Source organism: Miscanthus floridulus, chromosome 17, assembly GCF_019320115.1.
Source record: "Miscanthus floridulus cultivar M001 chromosome 17, ASM1932011v1, whole genome shotgun sequence".
NCBI lineage: Eukaryota > Viridiplantae > Streptophyta > Magnoliopsida > Poales > Poaceae > Miscanthus > Miscanthus floridulus.
The window spans coordinates 79,407,973-79,428,440 of NC_089596.1; positions in this window are offsets into that span (position 1 = coordinate 79,407,973).

The following is a 20,468-nucleotide window of genomic DNA, read 5'->3' on the forward strand; positions in this document are numbered from 1 at the left end:
TTACCTAAGACCAAAGCCATGGTAGGTGTAGATGTGTTCTTGATTTTGGCTTGGGTCAGTAATCGATCTCGATGGACTTGAGCTTGCTAAAGAGCTCATCCATGGTGATGGTGTCGTTGTTAGCGGACTCAATGATAGCAGACACCTTCACATCCCAAACCTTCCGATCTAGGGCATATAGTAACCTAAGAGCCCTCTCATGATCATCATAAGGCAATTATGGCTTGTTTGCCCGCAACTTGTTCATAATCGATAGAAAGCGAGAAAACATGGCATCGACAGACTATCCATCCAACTGAGAGAAGTTCTCATACTCATGCTTGTACGTCTCAAAGAGTCTGGTTTTGACCTGTGTGGTTCCCTCGTGATAGCTCTGAAGCCTCACCCAGATCTCTCGAGCAGTAGTATAATCAGAGACTCTCAAACTTGGAAGGCGAAAGACTCAAAAAGAGAACACTACGAGCCTTGCCATTTGTGTTGTGTTGGTCGATCTGCTCCTGGCCAACATGAGCAGCAAGCACCTCATAGTTAGGATCCTCACAAATCTCTCAAACTCACCAATCAATGCCATGAAGATGCGTAGACATGCGAATATTTCAATAGGTGTAGTTTGTTCCATTAAAGAACGATGACTTGCCAGAACCGGGTTCCATGTCGCCTTCCTGGATCACGGACCGATTAAGGTGGAATGATCCTTAACCGGCTCTGATACCAATTGAAGGACTAGAAATGATGACCAGAGGGGGGGCTGAATGGGAGCCTCAAATTTCTTTCGAAATATTAGGCCGCTATCCCAAAATCGACCCCAAAAGGCACACAACCAAAGTCTATAAAATCATTAGCCACAGGGTGTCAAGAGAACCTAGAGAAGTTCCCTAGATCACTAGAAACCCAACGCAAAAGACTAAACTCAAAACAGAGCACGGACGAGTAAGAAACGGACCAAACAGCACAAAACAGTGAATGACAGAATTTCTGCTACCGTACCCCCGAACTGTTCGCAGTTCCAAAATCATAAAACCAAACCGAGAGAAAAGATTTTGTACGCTGCTAAAAAATGAACACCGGATAGTCTGGGACCAAGGGGCAAACTGTCCATAGTTCAAATCAGCGAAAAACAAAGTTAAAAAATAGGTTCTAGATGTTGCCAACTTAGAGGCAGCGGACTATCCATGGGTGAACCTCAGACTATCCGGGTATTGCGAATCAGCACAGAAACAAAACGCCCAAAAATCGCCTCCAACCAAAATCCATTCGATTTGGGGCCAAATCAAAACCAATTGCCACCAAATTTTAACCAGATGGTCACAAGGCAATAGGTGAGCTACCCCTAAGAGATCATCGCCCAATTTGAAGCCAATCAGCGAGAAATGGGATGAACGTGAAAAACACCGATTTTTCTCCCTAAAAGCTTGATTCGCCCCAATCTATAAACTCGTGAGGATTTGGTCGAAATCCTTCGGTGGAAGGGATCAACTCATGTCCTAGTCCATCTCAGATCAAAAGGAATGAATCAAAATGCTCTCAAAATGATGAATCGATCCAAGATAGAAAGGGGGAAATCAAGAACGCGAAGAACACGAACACGATTCACAAAAGCATCTCACAAATCAAATTCCAAAGGACACGAGGAGGTAGGGCCTCCATTCCCAACCAAAATCATAGGTTCAATTACACCGAGACACTAGTTCATTAGTCCTTGAGAAGACCTAGAAGGGGGGAAGGAAAACCTAGAGAGAGGTGGAAGAATGAAATGGCAAGAGGTGAGGGAGATTGGGGCTCCCTCATCCTTATTTAACAGAGCTATTACACAATCACAAACATGCCCCTAGATATTTTAAGTCGAACCACTTAACCCAAGGGTGTTATGGTCCAACCCAAGATAGTCTTCATTCGATGGCCACTACGCCCTTCATGAGATAGCTTCGCCTCGACGTGAACTCCTTGATGCCGCCACGTGCCTTCCGTTCCTCCTCGAAATCTCCACCCAGGTTTTGAGGCCCAAACCCAAAAACCGTCCACCCAGTGGTTTTCAGGCTCAACCCACCAAACCGTCCATGAGTAGCATACTCCATACACGTCCCCCGCCACTTGACGCGTGTCACCGCCGTCCTCGACCGCCTAGCCATCAAGTCTTCTAGAGCCTCCGCTCGACTTACACGTCCGCCATCTTGACTCGGTCAACACTATCACTCCCATGTACACTTATGCTTGTCGATGTCCCCAGATGTCAACCACCGCGACTAGTCACCCGGCCTCCTGGTCCCTCAGTCCAAGCCTCATGTCCGTACTTCACCGCTCCTGGTCCATCGGCACAACCCGTCCCTACTTGACCTTCTCCTCACCATCGACCACCGCCTCCGAGCTCCACACCTACGCACCACAAGCCAAGAGACATGTTGCACAACCCAACTCATGCCATGGTTAGTTCACAAGCTCAACCCAAGACATGAATCACGTTGACAATCACTTGTCACATATCCGAACCACAAGGGCACATATCAACCTTGTGTTCCCACATAGCTTGTGCATCCATGTACAGCAAATTCTCATCTAGAGCCACATCATCCCAATGTAGGCCATTTGTAGATAGGAGTTCACTAACCTGAACTGCCGAAGCACCTAGTTTTGGGAAAATTGGCTTACCACCAATGGCTCTCGGAATCCACCTATCTTGCTAGATATTAGTCGATTCACCATTGCCAATTCGTTTCATCAGACCACATTGTAAAGCCTGCCTACCCAACAGGATAACCCGCCAAGTGTGAGATGCATTCCTCTTGTTTCTAGCTGATAGGAAATCTCATAGCGAACCCTATCCTTGTCCAATTTTGTTGTCAATAGGGTTGTAATCATAAGTATTGGGTCAATCCAAACATAGTTTGGTATGTGTATATATACGATGCTCTAGAAAAGAAAATATAGTGCTTTGCAAAATAGAGGGAACGGGGATGATAAATAGCTACTTTCAGCGTGAGCCAGTAAGTGTCCACTTGGCGCCATGTCAATATGCAAGCTAGCCAAGCGAGAACAATCGTGATGGGCACATCTTCACATATGCCAACCTAATCCTAAACCTCTTGTTTAAAATCTTAGCTATATATATATATCCACTCCTGCTAAGTTGAACTACACACTACCCCAGATCTGGACATCACTGTTAGTTCAAAACCCCCCTTCACTACCGGATTTTGAACCAATAGTGGCATACCGACAGTGATGGGGGGTTGACATCACTATCGGTTCTTAAAAACCAACACTGATCTATAGGAAATAGTGTCAGTTCCTGGCTCCACCCAACAGTGTCTAGTTGAACAACACTGCCAGTTTGTAGTTCCAACTGACAGTGATGGTTGCTTCAAGAGTGTCGGTTCTTGGCTCAAGCCAGCAGTGTTGAGCAAGCCTACACTGTTGGTTCATGGATCAAACCGGTAGTGTTGTAGTAAATATCAGTGTCGGTTCATGGATCAAACCGGCAGTGTTCTCGTAACTATCAGTGTCGGTTCATGGTTCAAGCTGACAGTGCTGAGCAAGCCAACACTATCGGTTCATGTTTCAAACCGGCAGTGTTGTAGCAAATATCAGTGTTAGTTCATGGATCAAACCGGTAGTGTTCTCGTAACTATCAGTGTCGGTTCATGGTTCAAGCCGGTAGTGTTGAGCAAGCCAACACTGTCGGTTTCCTTCTAACCGGTAGTGATGGTTACGACAACACTGCCGGTTTGTTGCTAACCGGCGGTGATGGCCCGTTCATATTTTATTGTTTTATAATTTATTTTAATTTATATTTTTTTCATGGAATCGGGTTTCGCTTTACATACGCTACATAGACGACAGGTCCATCAATATTAAACATTACAAATGTTACGATTACAATTCAAATGTTCTTATCCACATCTCGATCCCTCAAAATAAAAAAGAAATGTTCTTGGACTTCACACATGCTTCTCCGACTTCCTACAATAATCTAGTGAGCCGCTCTGGGCCATACTGGTCTTTGTACCTCACAGATTGTGCAATGGATAATACTCCATCTTTTTCCAATACCTCGGCTAAGATGAATTTTGCTAGCTCCAATTGTAGTGCGATGATCTCCATGTCTAGCAGCCTTTCGTGCTTAAATTTCTTGCGTTGTCGTTCAAAAAAGATGATATCCAAAGAGGAACAGTAAATCATTTTGTTGAATTATTAACAGACATAAATGAAACGGAGATTATACACACCAACTTATCGGCTTCTTCCGATTTTCCGCCGATGTAGCGAAGCATTGCCCACATTACATAAAACTCGCATTCATTGTTTTCCGCCGGCTATGATAGGTACTTCCCCTCCATTTTGACAACCTTGAATGGGACCGGCGTCCTACCGATATCTCTTCTTCGGACACTGAGCAACATTAAAAGGAGAAACATTAGAAAGCGGTATATGTGACTAGAAAATAATAGTTATTAGGATCGCTTACTAATTCAGCACTGCCACCAGTACATCCAGATGATGAAATGGTTTTTTCTTTGAGTCCCACACCTCGATCAGATTTTTGGCAAGATTGACACAAATGAAGACGAAATGGTTGCTGCAATCACAGAATCCTAATTATCGAATAATCTTAACAAAAAAAGAAGCATAAAATTAAAAGCCAAAAACACATACTCGTAGTTGTAGGCTAGAAGTATGTGGGTTTTCTTCTTCATCGTGAATTCGTCAAAAACAGCAATCAATCTCTGTTTTAGGTCTTCCACGTCACATCCATAGAGGCCTAGACATATCCTCTCATTGACTCGCAAGGGGTCCAAGAAGCCTATGTAATCCCATTTGCTTTTTACAATGCAAAATTTTGATATACACCTACATAAAATCATGGGAAATGCTCAAAAGTTAACAATTTGTCTCGAGAGAGTGGTTAATTGTAATATCGCGCGTGTAGGGTACTTACATAGTCCACAGCGTCAACATTTGAACATCAAGATCACGTTTCTGGTATAGCTAGAACAAGCACTCACACTTGACATCAAACTTCTCTTCTTTGGGATAATGGAAAACATGTGGTGAACGGATAATAACCTCAAAACCAAAGTTGTCCGTCTCTGTTGCTAGAGCCATGTAATATTCATGCAACTGGCGCATATATGTTGTCAGATTTTTATACTCATCATCGGGAACCAAAAGATTGCCCCTTTCATACTTCATTGCCGGTGTTCCCGTCCCTTGTACATCATAATAGATGTTCACAGCCTCTTCCATGGTTAATCCTAGGTTGTCTTCGACGTACTTCTATATGTTCCTTAAATCTTTATTGTGTATTTCTTCATCTCTTGTTGTAGCGTATTTATTCTGTGTTTGCCTTTCGAATTCGGACTTCAACATATATGAAGGCAGTGAGGCACAGAGATTGAAGAAACTAACACAATCTTCCTTCAAGATGTGTGCTGTAAATTTTTCTTTCATCAAGGTGGTAACGCTGCCACTGAACGGCCTTTTTCTTTTCTGTTGGTCCACTTTGGGAGCATTAGCGACTGAATCCAAGGACCTTTTCTGCAACTGAGAGGATGTCCTTGATCTTGTTTTGGGCTGAGGTGGAGGAGGAGGATGACGACGAGAATTCTGTTTTCCTAGCGCTGATGAAGATGGAGGAGGAGGGGGAGGAGGAGGAGGAGTCTCTTTTCTTGGGGCTGATGAAGATGGAGTCAAATGAGGAGGAATAGAAGGAGACCTCTGTCTTCTCGGGGGTGATGGTTCTAGATGAGGAGGGGAGTGATCTCTATTGGGAGATGGTGAGTGATCATCAGGGGTGGGCAAAGACTCGCAGTCGTCCTCATCATCAGAGGACAATTGATGGTCAAGCTTAATGAAGCACTTACGCCAGGCCACTTGAGAGCCCTTGTTTTGGCTAAATTTGCGTCTTCCGCTATGGGGTACTCAATGGGTATCTTGTTAAACTTCTTATCAAGTATTCTATCAATGGTGACACGAGCGTACCCTAGTGGAATTGGGTGGCCATTAATTGTCCCGTCTCCCACAAGCCAGGCCTAGCCAAGCACCACCTTGTACTTTGTTCATTCCTGACGGATGTACAACCTGACATTGACGAGTTCTGTGATGTCGTCCACCGGATGAGGCAGATTCGCCTCTTCTTCCTTGAGCGGGGTCGATCTATAGCTGCTGCAACCCCTAAACTATGGGCTAAAGGCACTAGGAGTAGGGTTTTGTGGTACTACTGACCCCTTAGACAGCAAAATTTGCTCGACTCATGCTTCAACGGTTGCCTCAATCCATGCTTCCATTCTATCTTCCATCTCTTTTAGTCTCCTCAAATACTCTACCTCATGTTCCGCTCTACCCCTCGAGCGGCTTTGGTAAGTGTTAGATTCTTGGGGGAATACTAGTTTCCAAGGAACAACATCGGTTCCTCTAGTGCGACTAGGGTGCTCCTTGGTTCTGAGTGCTTGGGTGAGCATGTCTTTCTCCCTATTAGAAGTGCGAGTCCCTTGCCTCACCTCCTTAGTTACCTGGGACATCCTCTAGATGAGTTCGCTCATGGGTTGATTTGAGGAGCTCAAGCTCCCATCCTCGGTGTGCCATACATTTCTCCCCATATAGTATAATACTGATCTAGGCTCCCAATCAGCGGTCTCAACCTAAACACCTTCCTCAGCAAGGCGATCCATCTTTTGAAGTTCTGCTTCAAATTCTGGCATCTTTTTGGCGTAGCCACGAGAGCCGAGATGATGAGGATTCATCGCTTTCTGTGAATTCTCCTTATTCTTCCTGCTCAGTTCTAAGTACTCCTCGAATAACCTATATTCCTTGAAATCCTGCCAGAAGTCCTTCTGCTTGTTAAACTGTCCACCATCGAAATCTGGCTCTTTATTTTGGAGGACAAAATTCTTATACAATGTCCCCTTGAAATTCTTGAAGCATGTCCCCATGATTTCTTTTGCTTTTTTCTTGACTAACTCCCTGTCATACTCGGCTAGGAAAGTGAAATACTCTAGGATCTTAACATCCCATATGTAATCCTTCTCGCTTTCGGGAACCCTCCACCGGTCATCATCTTTCCCAATCCACTTCCTGTACTTAATCAGGATGAAGTCCCTAACAAGTAACCCAAGGATAGTCTTGTATTTGGTCAAAGCTATAGGTGGTGAGAGTGGATCCTCGAATTCATCGAACTTAGTAATGTGCTAGTGTGTATTCCTACCAACATGAATCTTTGACACGCTTCACTTGGATCTGGCCTTCCTGCTACCCAAACCCTCTGGCTCCTCGGTCGGCGGAGGCTCCTACTAGAGACACTAAGTAAGCTATGACCCTCTTAATTGATTAGCGTGTGTGGCTACATAGTGACATGATACCAAAGTTACCTGGCCATCTTGGTCATTTTGACCCAGATCGAGCAGGCCAGATGGGGTCCATGGCTACTCGTTCTCACCGACCTGATTGACACCGTCACCATTTGTCGGATCATGCGGCTCTCCCATCCCAGTGATATCAGTCACTTCTTGTTGCCAATCAGTTCTTCGGCGACGAGGTAATAGGCGACGATGGGTCATGGCTGTGACACGATCGTGGTTAGTTTTGGCCACGGACAACTACTAATAGCATATGTTCATATATATAATATGTTTAATGCAAAGTCTAATAATAAGTCCACATACAACAAAGTCAAATAATAGCATATGTTCACCTAGAACAAATTCATTGTTTGATTGACCACATACAACAAAGTCCACCTACTCTTCTACGAAACTAAGTCTACATCAACTTCCAAATAAGAAAAGCGATGACCATAGCCATAAATAAAAGCATGACATCTTTCCAAGACCAAGGAGCAATTCTCCTAATCTTCACATCTCCGGCGGGTGGCTTCTCTTCGATCTCTAGTGCCAGCGGATGGCCATGGTTTGCATTCATTGGACCATAGTAGGCCGGTTGCCCATGGTTTGCAAGGTAGGCCAGATGACTATAGTAGGCCCTCAAAGCTTCAGCTTCTGTGTTGTATTTTTTGTGCAAATTACCAAGGTAGTCATTAACTTGAGCATAGCAATCTTCCCAGGTTCAATAAATCCCAGGCATGTGACCAACATGCACTATAGACCATGCCATGGTTGCCTATACATTTAAGTAAATTAGGTTGTCATTCAAACATGATGTATTCTTATACAATTTAATATATTTATGAATAACACACGACCATTGCATAGATAGGAGTGTTTGGAAAATAGCTATTCACGTGCCTTAGTAATAGTTGTTAGATGTAGGAAAGATATAAAGAATATTTTTTATTCATTAAAAACCAAATGATGATTTAGAGAGCTAGTTTAAGACTTTTGCATATACTCCTAGAGATGTCTAAGAGTCTTTAGTCTCACTATAAATCCCCCAACCATCGGCGCGAGGTTCTTTCACAAGTATCAGTGCAGGTAAGCATCTTTCCAAATTAGTGATACTTTGATCTGAAACTTACATGGTTGGTAGGGGCAAATATGCATCTCATACTATCCTAGGAAAGTGACATGCAAAAACTCATAATAAGATAGGATTGTTGGAAAATATTCCCAGTTTAATGCACAAGGCTACATAACTATGTATTACTTGTAATCTTGCATAAGTTAATAATTATGCATCTTTATGCTGATAGCATGGAGAATTCTATGACAAGTTTGGACATATATTAGTTCTATAGGTCTAAAGTATATATACTCCATCCTCACATCCAAAAACATTGAGCATCGGTGGCACAGTTCCAAAAACATTGAGTACCTACCTAATGGGAGCACAGTTGCAATTGCAAGCTACCAGGTGAGGCCAGCCATTGGTTTCACATATGTATCCGGCCAAGCTCCAATGATGCACAAGATGGTTTCACAAAGAAAACGTAAGTTTGTTTCACAGAGAAAATGCAAGTACTCTGAAAACAAACTACCATTAATGTTTAGAGAGCAATTTCTGTTAAGTATTATGAGTCCGTGCTATGTTTATCCTGGTAACCAAAAATAAAATTACGCTTTTGTTCTTATCAGTATACTGATGAATAGAGTTGAGCAACATGCTACTAAGTAACAATGTACTACTTACTAGCAATGCATCCAGAAACACAAAGAAACAGATAGCACACACTGTGTGGCAAACCTAGGTTCTAGCATTCACAGCTGCATGATCAAATTGTATGATAGCACACACTGCATGATCAAACTGATTCAAGTAAGCAATTGTGGGACATTTCATCAGACATGTAGCGGGCAGTGAGCCATGCACTCATCGTGGGGGAGGGGGGGAAGCAGCTGTCTGTGCGCTCCTGAAGGCCTCGGCGGTGGGACGGACGCCATGGTGCTCCAGACGGTGCGGTGCTCTAGCTTGGCATGGACAACGTGGTGCTCTGGCTTCGAGCGGTGGATGGTGTGGGGCAGTGCTCTGGCACGGGGTGGTGCTCCGGTGACGCGGGGGGAGCGGTTGGCGCGGGGTTGAAATGAATTGGGATAATTTTAACCCGCGCCACTTTTATAGTAGTAGCTCATCACTGTCGGTTCTGCTTGTAAACCGACAGTGATGGGGCACATCACTGCCAGGTCACTCCCCAAACCGGTAGTGATGTGCTGTAGCAGTTAGGTGTTAAGTTAGGTGTTAAGTAGGATAAGTTTTTCGTTTTCTTTCGAACTCCTCCTACTGGCTCAACGGTTAAGACCCCTCAACTTAGCCCCCAAGACCCGTGTTCGAGTCCTAGGCGGCCCAAATATTTTTGTTCTATTTTATAAATTATTAATTTATTTCGGGAAATAGCTCATCATTGTCGGTTTTGCTTGCAAACCGACAGTGATGGTGTACATCACTGCCGGGTTATTCCCCAAACCGGCAGTGATGTTGTGTAGCAGTTAGGTTTAACTTAGGTGTTAAGTTGGATAAGTTTCTGTTTTCTTTCAAACTCGTCCTACTGGCCCAACGGTTAAGACCTCTCAACTTAGCCCCCAAGACCCGTGTTCGAGTCCCAGGTAGCTCAATTTTTTTGGTTTAATTTTATAATTTATTAAGCGGTCTAAAGGTCAAAAAGATAAAATAAATGTGTTGCATCCCTGAATCGAACCGAAGCCTACAAGTTCCAGAGCAGCAGACAAACCATTGAGCTATCACCTGATTTCAGAAAGTTTGAAGGAATTTATTCCTTTCAGTGATTATCTGTCCCTGCTTTGCGCCTAGGCCCTTCAATTCCCCGGCCATGCTGGTCACGCGGTTCCCATATGAAGAGCCAATGTTTTAATTACCCAGTCCATGAAGCGCGGTTCCCACAAAGAGCCCTTCAGTTCCCCACGAAGAGATGCCGCATTTACCCGTCCATCGGCTGCTCACGCCGGTTCCCAAATGTAGGCACGCTCCGTCTTCCCAACGCAGGCGCGCTTTGTCTTCCCAACGCAGGCGCAATGGTGGTTCAACTGTTCCCAACGCAGGCGCGCTCCATCTTCCGAGGGGTGTGAGTTATTGCACCGTGACCAGTTCCACCACCGACACGCCTATATAAGCCCCCCATGCACACAGTCGGCCGCCACACCACCACGCATCAAGAAAGCGAAGCACCGCCCTTCCCACGCACACCTTGCCCTGGCCATCGACCCACCGCCACGCACAATGCCTCGCCGCTTGAAGACAACATGGGCAAAGCTGAACCCGTTGTCCTCACATCGCCCCTCGACGCCTCCACCAACGTCGTCGTCCGAATCGGACCACGAGGTGAACCTCGAGGATGATCCGGACCGTGAGACCCATCGGAGGAGGAACTAGGAACCTCTTCCGGTGGAGGAGGTTGTCTTCAACTCATTGGAGACGGCTCTGAAGGAGGAGCACCTCCGTGCCATCACACAGAAGGAGACCGACGACAGCATCCTGAAGCACGGAGGAGGAGGAGCGCCGCCGCAAGGAGGAGAAGCGCCGTCGAGAGGAGGAGATCGAGCGGCGTCTCACGATGGACGCGGAATGACGCTGGCGTAGGGCTGAGCTCAAGAAGCGCGAAGAGGACCGGCAGCAGGGGGACGACACATGCGGTAGCACCGGCAGTAATTAGTAGTAGCACTACTGATTAATCAATGCCTTAAGTCGATGTAATAATTTACTGGTGCTGAAAAAAACCATGTCGTCGAATCCTTTGTTTGATCATCATCACCTTGGGTTGATACTTTGCATTGCATATGACCTCTCGTTTTATTTGCTTACATATTGGATGTTGCATTTTGTATGACCTCGTTTTGCTTACCTCGTTGTCACGAAGACCGTAGTATATGATATGCTACGTACCGGAGATCAAGGTGGCCAACAGGACTATTGCTCTTCTAGATAATACCGTGTTGCAGCATGTCTGTCATCTGTCACATCACTGCTGGGCCATTCTTTAAACCGGCAGTGATTTTCATGTGTGGTTATAGCATAAGTAAATTATCTTTTCCACATCTTTCAAACACCTCCTACTGGCTCAACGGTTAAGACCCCGCAACTTAGCCCTCGATACTCATGTTCGAATCCTGGGTGACCTAATTTTTTTGGTTTAATTTTATAATTTATTAAGCGGTCTATAAGTCAAAACGATAAAATAAATAAACCATGGCACACATCCTATACTAGCGTAGCGGTTAAGTGTCTAAACTATGTAGCCCGAGACCCGAGCTCGAAGCCTGAGGGCTGGCACAATTTTTTTAATTTTTTATATATCACCGCTGGTTTTCAAAACAAACCGACAGTGATAACAAAGCATCACTGTCAGTTTCTTCTCATTACTGTCGGTTTCCGACAGTGATGTTTATATATATTAAAAAAATCTTTTATATATTGAATAAATAGAAGTATATGTATTCCTATGTTCGAAATGGCTTAATTTTTTTTGATAAGTGTGTACACCCAAATTAAGATCCCACACAGGATCTTAGGTTTTTCTAATCATTTTTTATTAATCATATTTTTCTGTGTGCTAATGAGACAAAAGAGCATGAATTTTATCTTGGACCCAATAGATTTTTTCATCCACCTCCACAAAATTCTTATCCCTAAGGCGCATTAGAGCCTATGTAAAAGTTTGGCATCATTCCGTATCTTTTCGTGGGTAGACTCAGTTCAACCTATAATTAAACGGTCTCGTCGTGTGGAAATTCAATTAAACCTCATAAACTAGCAAACCATCTCCGAAAAAATCCCAAACTTGGTGTTTTCCTTCACACGTGGTAAGTGCAAGCCTAAGAAAAAGTTTGAGACCAATACGACACCAGAATGCCTATGAACCACAGAAACCTTGATAACCTATATGTATAGTCATGGTTCGATGAAAGGGCATATGTACCTCTATGAAGCATGTATACTCCGCCTATATCGAAATGGCTTGAATTTTTTAGCAAGCATGTACGCCCAAATTAAGACCCCACACAGGATCTTAGGTTTTTCTATTTATTTTTTTATTAATTATATTTTTCTGTGTGCTGAATGAGACAAAAGAGGGTGAATTTCATCTTGGACCTAATAGATTTTTCCATCCACCTCCACAAAATTCTTTATCCCTAGGGCACATTAGAGCCTGTGTAAAAGTTTGGTACCATTCCGGATCTTTTCGTGGGTAGACTCAGTCCAACCTATAATTAAACGGTCTCGTCGCGTGGAAATTTCATTAAACCTCAGAAAGTAGCAAACCATCTCCAGAAAATCCCAAACTTGGTGTTTCCTTCACACGTGGCAAGTAAAAGCCTGAGAAAAAGTTTGAGACCAATACGACACCGGAATGCCTATGAACCACAGAAACCTTGATAACCTACGTGTATAGTCATGGTTCGATGAAAGGGCACATGTACCTCTGTAAAGCATGTATACTCCGCCTATATTGAAATGACTTGAAATTTTTTTGGCAAGTATGTACACCCAAATTAAGACCCCACACAGGATCTTAGATTTTTTTGTTCATTTTTTATTTATTATATTTTTCTCCGTGCCAAATGAGATAAAAGAGGGTGAATTTCATCTTGGACCCAATAGATTTTTTCATCCACCTCCACAAAATTCTTATCCCTAGGGCACATTAGAGCCTGTGTAAAAGTTTGGTACCATTCTAGATCTTTTTGTGGGTAGACTCAGTTCAACCTATAATTAAACGGTCTCATCGCACAGAAATTAATTAAACCTTAGAAAGTAGCAAACCATCTCCGAAAAATCCCAAACTTGGTGTTTCCTTCACACGTGGCAAGTGCAAGCCTGAGAAAAAGTTTGAGACCAATATGACACCAGAATGTTACACGAATTACATGCATGACAATAATTAAACACACAAAGCCGTACATATTAAAATTAGAACCCAATTAGACTACGTCCTTGAAAACCTAGCTAAATAAACATTAATTACTATCGGAATCACTGCCGGGATTAATTGGGCCACGCACACTAACATGCTTCTGCAGCCATATATGATAATTGATGTCACGGATTATGTATACGCTTGTATCGATGAAGTCCAATGCCCTAATGAGTGCACTCTCTCGTGCCTCACAATACCAAAAGAATGGTCGGCCATACATGTAACCTACTGAATGACAACTGCCCCTATTAGTAATCCTTATGTAGTACTAGCGTCCTTCTATAAGGAGCTGGCCGAGGTTTCCATTGTAGAAGTTCCAATCATACCTGAGTTGCTCCGTAGCTTGGTCTAGAATGGCCCACAAGCCACATGCAACATAGGTAAGGTCCTGTAGCGTGATCTGCATGTGGAGAAAAAGAAAAAAAAATAGAGAATGTTATTACAATAATAAATAACAAATAACCACGACTCAGGTATAAGTGACCATTTTATCACATCCACATGGTTGTAGCTCGCAAACCATTCGCTTGCTTGCGGGACGGGGATATCACCATCATTCAAAGCAAGTGCCTTGAAGTGCGAGAAATCAGGCACATCATAGCAAATACATCGAAGTGCCTCTAAACAAATGCGCACAACACTTAATTGGGCGCTTATCACGTCCAGACTCTGTATTCCCTTCCCGTGGATATGGTTCCGATGATTTGAACCCCTCATAGGGATGAAAAAACTGAGTTCACACATCCATAGCCGACCACTTGCATTAGATGTCGTGTTCTCGATGATGTTCGAGATAAAGAACCAGCTAAGTGCTGTTCGCAGCCAATCTATTGGGGAGATAGTCTGTGACATATATGCATGCAACAATGATATTAAACTAATTATAGTTATTTGTTAGCATCAAAAAATAAAAGATGTTAGAAAATATTTCATACAATAGCTAAAATAGGGAACCATGGAATGGCCACATTAGGAGCGAATGGCTCATCGCTAGGGTAAAAACTTGGTTCTTGTGGTGGGGGAGGTCCGTTGTTCATACCACCTGATCGATAAAATGCAAAAAAAAATATGAACATAAAATATATGCACAAAAAATTCTTCTAAGTAAAATATGGCAACATAATTAAATATAGATCAAATGCAAGGAATAAGAATATATATAAATGTAGAATGCAAAGAAACATGAATATAAATATAGATCAAATGAATATAGATAGAATATTGGAGAAGACAACATATCAATGCCATTGAAAAATGCAGGAGCCATGACCAAATCACGTAGAGAGAGAGTGGATGTCTTGAGAAGTGAGAGTAAAATATGGGAAATAAGACTGAGAGAGTTCGTGGGTGGGTGGGATCGATGTATGTGGCCGACAGTTTGTTTTATATAGTGGGGCATAGACAACATTGCCAGTTTTTAAACAGAACCGACACTGAAAGTTACTATCACTGTTGGTTTTTAAATAGAACCGATAGTGAAGGTGACTATCACTGCCGGTTTCTAAATAGAACCAATAGTGAAGGTGCATATATGTGAAGGATATATTTATTTAGATACTACAATGGGAAAGTTTTAACAACAACAATATATTTATTTAGATAGTAATGAAATACATCAAAAAATAGAAATAAGTTACATATACGATAACAAAGACCTTACACTAAAATTACATATACGATAACAAAGACCTATTTGCATATAGGTCAATGTTACCATGAATGTGTATCAACATATTATAATTTAACCACCTCAGTAGCATTCTTCTAGCACCAACTAGGGTTAAACAACAGCACCGAGGTGGTCTACGAGCTATACCAGTTGGAGATGATAAGTGGCATCGATGAATCCATGCCTCTGCTGTACATGGCCTTTTCTTGGTACAGTCCAGAGCACATCGGATTCAGCTCGGCACCATAGCGGATGGCTCTGTGAACCTCATGGTATCTCCAATCTTCGGCGTTGCTCTATCTTCAGTAGTATTCTTCTAGTACCTCATGTGTGCACCATTTTGGTGGACTACGATGCATAATGATATCTGTGGTTTGTTGTGAGAGGAAAACATTATATTATGGCTGATAAGGCCTGGCTGAAACCAACATGCATGGAGAGGCTAGCTCCTAGCCGAGGGCCATTTTATAGGGGCTAGCAGTCGTGGTTGTGGTCATGGGAGCACCGTTGGCATGTGAGGAGCATCTACATATCACTGTCGGTTTTAGTTTAAAAACCGATAGTGAATGGGGCCTTCTGTGTCGATTTGAGCAATCGACTGTGATAGAAATTATCACTGCCGGTTTTAAAACCAAAACCGGCAGTGAAGGGCCCTGCCGCCAACTTTAGGTAAAAAAATATAAAAAAAATAGTGTCGGTTTGGAGCCTGCCATCGCAGCCTTTTGTAAAAAATATAAAAAAGTTTGGTCCACCTGAGATTCGAGCGCGGGTCACGGGGTCGAGAGTGCACGGCCTTAACCACTGAGTTAGGATAGGGAGTTCGGTTAGAATAGTTTTATTTTTTCTTTTATCCCATTGTAATGCACTACTAAATAATAAATGTAAAATCAAAAAAGTTTGGCATGCCTAGGATTCGAGCGTGGGTCTCAGAGTACAGAGTGCGCGGCCTTAACCGCTGAGCTAGAATAGGGAGTTCACTTATTTTGCTTTTCTTTCTATATTTGTTAATAGAAATAATGCAGTTAGTTTATATTCTAAAATAACACAAAAACTTGTGTCTTGATTATTTAATTCTATGATATTGAATTAATGGTCTATAATTATCAAATAATAGTGTTTGTGAACATCATCTTAATATTTGATTACATAGTCAATAATTAAATTGTAAAGATGCGCACAAAATATAAATTAAATATTCAGTGTGAATTACTGATACAACATCTGCATAATAATTACATAGTTAATAATAATCTAACTATCTTTAGGTCCATCAACAATAAGGGCCTCATTGTGATCAATTCGTACGTAAGTAGGTTTGTCACCCTATTGAAGGATAGGTAGGGGTACGTTTGCCCTGAATGGAGGCATTTCCTGATAGCCCCTGTAGTCTTCTCCATCCGTCACTCCATCGACACCGACAATCTTCCTTTTCCCTTCTAGGACTACTTTTAGCCTTCCTTTTGTCTTGTTGTCCCTTGCATAGAAGACTTGCATAACATCTCTTGCAAGGACGAAGGGGTCGTCTCTGTATACAGTCTTAGTGAGATCAACGGTAGTGAACCCTTCGCTGTCAGTGTTGATTTCCTCAAGCCGGACCCACTGGCAGTGAAAAAGAGCTGCCTTCAACAGACCGTAGGCTAGCTCCCATATCTCCTCTATGAAACCATAGTATGTCGCTTGCACATTGCCATTCTTATTGTGAGCATCAAAACGAACACCACAATTTTGGTATGTGCTCTTTCCATCTTGCTTTTTTGTGTAAAATGTGAATCCATTGATCCTATACCCTTGGTACTTAAGATATGTACTCGAAGGTCCCTTGGCTAAGGCATCTAGTTGATTACCCAACTTTATTCCAAGCAAGCGACGTCGCAACCAACTGACAAATTCCTCATTATGTTTTTTATGTAGCCAATCATGTGACCTGCTCGGATACAGAGTTTGCAGCGATTGCCTGTGCTCATCAATGTATGGCATCACACCCTTGCCTTGCTAGAGAACAGCGAACTGTGCCTGTCTGAAAGAAACAGGGTCGTCTACTATAACAGATTTCTCCCCAATCGTTCTTTTGCCATGTAGTCTTCCCTCATGACGAGATTCTAGAACTCTAACCCTTTTGATGTCTAGATAATATGTGCAGAACTCAATGGCCTCCTCCGTTGACCATCCTTCAACCATGCCCCCCTTTTGGCCTGAATCTGTTCCTAACATACCTCCAGAAAACTTTCATCAATCTTTCAAAAAGAAACATCTGATGCAGGTACATTAGGCCAAGGGCTCTAATTTGGTCAACAAGATGAATGAGCAAATGCAATGAGATAACAAAGTAAGTCAGCGGGAAATGCATCTCAAGCCTAATGAGAGTTTCGGCTATGCCCCACTGCAGCTGCTCTAGCGTGGACACGTCAATGACCTTTTTTGAGATCGCGTTGAAGAATGAGCAAAGCTTTATAATTGGGACACGGATCTTTGGGGGGAGGATACCACGCAGGGCAACAAGGAGCAGCTGAGTCATAATGACATGACAGTCATAGGCCTTCATAGGGCCATAGTTGAACTTGACTTCTCTCATGTTCACTAGCCTCTTCGGGTTCGCACAGTAGCCTATCGGGACTTTGAGTTCATTGAAGAAAGAAATAAGCGCACACTTTTCTTCCTTCTTCAATGTCCATGACGCAACCGGAAGTTCGAACTGGCCATTCTCTAGCTTCATGGGATGCAGCTCCTTCCTAATTCCTAAGTGTTGCATGTCCAGGCGTGTGGCTAGTGAATCCTTCGATGTCCCCCTGGTGTCCATCAAGGTGTTAAGAGTGTTAGCGCACACATTTTTACTAATGTGTATGGGATCAAGACAGTGGCGTACACTCAGAAATGGCCAGTAAGGTAGTTTCCAGAAAACTGATTTTTTCTTCCAAATGCTCCCATCAGGCGCTGCTACTGCATTGTCCCCCTTCCTAAGGACAACCTTCAGTTTGTTGAGTTCTTGAAGTATCGCAGGCCCGTCTCGATATTTTGGAGCTAAGCGTTTCTCAATAGTACCATTGAAATCTTTTTTGTTTCTACGGTAAGGGTGATCCTTAGGTAGGAACCTACGGTGTCCCATATAAATTATCTTTGAGTTATTTGGTAGATTTACCGCATTGGTGTCGTCCAAGCACTCGACACATCCAGTATAGCCTTTTGTCTTCTCTCTGGACAGCGAACCTCGATCTGGCAGGTCGGTGATTGTAGCGATAAGTACTCCCTTGATAGTGACATGTTCCTTTTTGTACTCGTCCTAAACATCCAGCATACCCTTTTTCAAACATCTCCACTGGTTCATCGATCACTGGTTCCAGAAACACATCAATGTCATTCCCAGGCTGTCTTGGCCCTTGGATCAGTAGTGGCATCTGGATGTACGACCGCTTCATACAGACCCAAAGTGGAAGGTTGTATATACAGAGCGTCACTGGCCAGGTGCTATGATTGCTTCTAACCTGGTTGAAAGGATTCATGCCGTCTGTGCTCAAAGCAAACCAAATGTGCCTTACCTCTCCACCGATGTCCTTATAGACCATAGTATTGACAGTCCTCCAGTCATACCCTTCGGTGGGGTGCCTCATCATTTTATCTTTCTTACGCTCTTCGCCATGCCAGCGTAACAGATTGGCTGACTTTGCACATGTAAACAGCCTATGTACCCAAGGAGCTATAGGAAAATACCAAACGACCTTTACGAGACCTCCTCTGGTCTTGGTACCCTCATCTGACAGCCCTTCCTTGTACCATAGAGCTTCACACTTGGGGCACTTGTCCAAGTCTTTGTATTTTTCTCTACGGTACAATATGTAATCATTGGAACACGCGTGGATTTTTTCAACCTCGAGGCCGATGGGGCAGATCATTTGCTTGGCCAAGTATGTCTTCTCTGGTAACTCATTTTTTTCTGGGAGCATTTTCCTTATTATACCTAACAACTGATCGAAGCCTTTATCGCTCAATCCGTTTGTCGATTTGAACTCTAACAGCGTGATATCGGCTTCTAGTTTGCTCATTGAACAATTCTTATACAATGGTGTTTTGCCATCTTGTCTTATTTTCTCTACCTTTCTCAGCTGTCTTTCACTAAGACATTCGGTCTCTATATTACGTAGCAGCTGAGAAATGCCATCGTTATCCTCGGTGTCGTCAGCTAGCGTGTTCCTAAACACAATATTAACTATGTCCATAGGTTCCGTGTTGACACTGGGTTCCTTGTCAGCATCGTGGATGGCTATGTCAGGCATGTCCATATCATCATCGTTTTCTCGTAGAACATTCACACCAATCTCGCCATGCATAGTCCATATTATATAGTTTGGCATGAACCCCTTGGTAATCAAGTGCGATCGTATAGATTTAATTTAACGAAAGTTCCTATGATTCTTGCAATCTTTGCATGGGCAGAAGACAGGGTTCTCATTCCCAGCATGTGCTTTGGCATCGGTGATAAACTGGCTGACGCATCCACTCTCGAGCCATGCATATACCGCTTGTCTGTTCAGGACAGATGCATCCACTCTCGATCCATCTCTGCACAAAAAAATACTAAGACAGTAATTACAAAGAATTAATAAGAAATTGAGCTTCATGAACAACAATTGTAGCTCGAAAGTACCATTTTTTGGAAAACATTATTGTACACTAATTATTGAAAAATTGAAATTGGTAGCCCCGGCCCTGTAAATTGAAAATCGTAGTAAAAAACAATTATTGCACAATATTGAAGAACAACTATTCTACTCTACTTCTAAGAACTAATTATAGCATCACATACTAACAATGATGATCTTGACCACCATGGAATAATTAGCTAGGAATTTAAATGTGTTCATAGACACTAATCTTTTGGATGATGGATTCACCATAATTTGAGCCTGGCACAAATATCTAATTAGAAAAGTGCTCTCTAGAATAGAGAAAGAATTAGAATGAGAGTCAAGCAATGTAGCCATCAAAATGAAGCTAATTAAGCAACAAAATCAAAGAAGTCGATGTTTGTTACTAACTTTAAAGCAAAAAGATCAAGCCATTCTTCAAAATCCAAGCACTAGCTTCATGGTGAAGAGCAGCCGCAACAATAGAGGGAAGGGTCCAAACGCGCGTCTCTATTCTCGGGATGGAAGAGGAGAAAGGAGAGGACGGCTGCAACCTTTTTGTGTTGTAGGCTTATCACCGTCGGTTTTTGGGTAGAACCGACAGTGATAGAGCCCTATCACTGTCGTCTCTTGGCTTAAACCGGCAGTGATGAGTGCCCGTCAAAATACTACCGGTTCAAGCCACAAACCGGCAGTGAAGTGGTCTTTCACTGTCGGTTTTAGCCCAGCCCCAATTATTTTTTTATTTTCAAGCTCATAACCGACAGTGAAGGGATGTACCGCCAGTTCTCACAAATCCAGCAGTGATGAGACTGGCCGTGATATGCAAATCTGGCGTAGTGACACATTATAAAAGCTTCTGGTGACA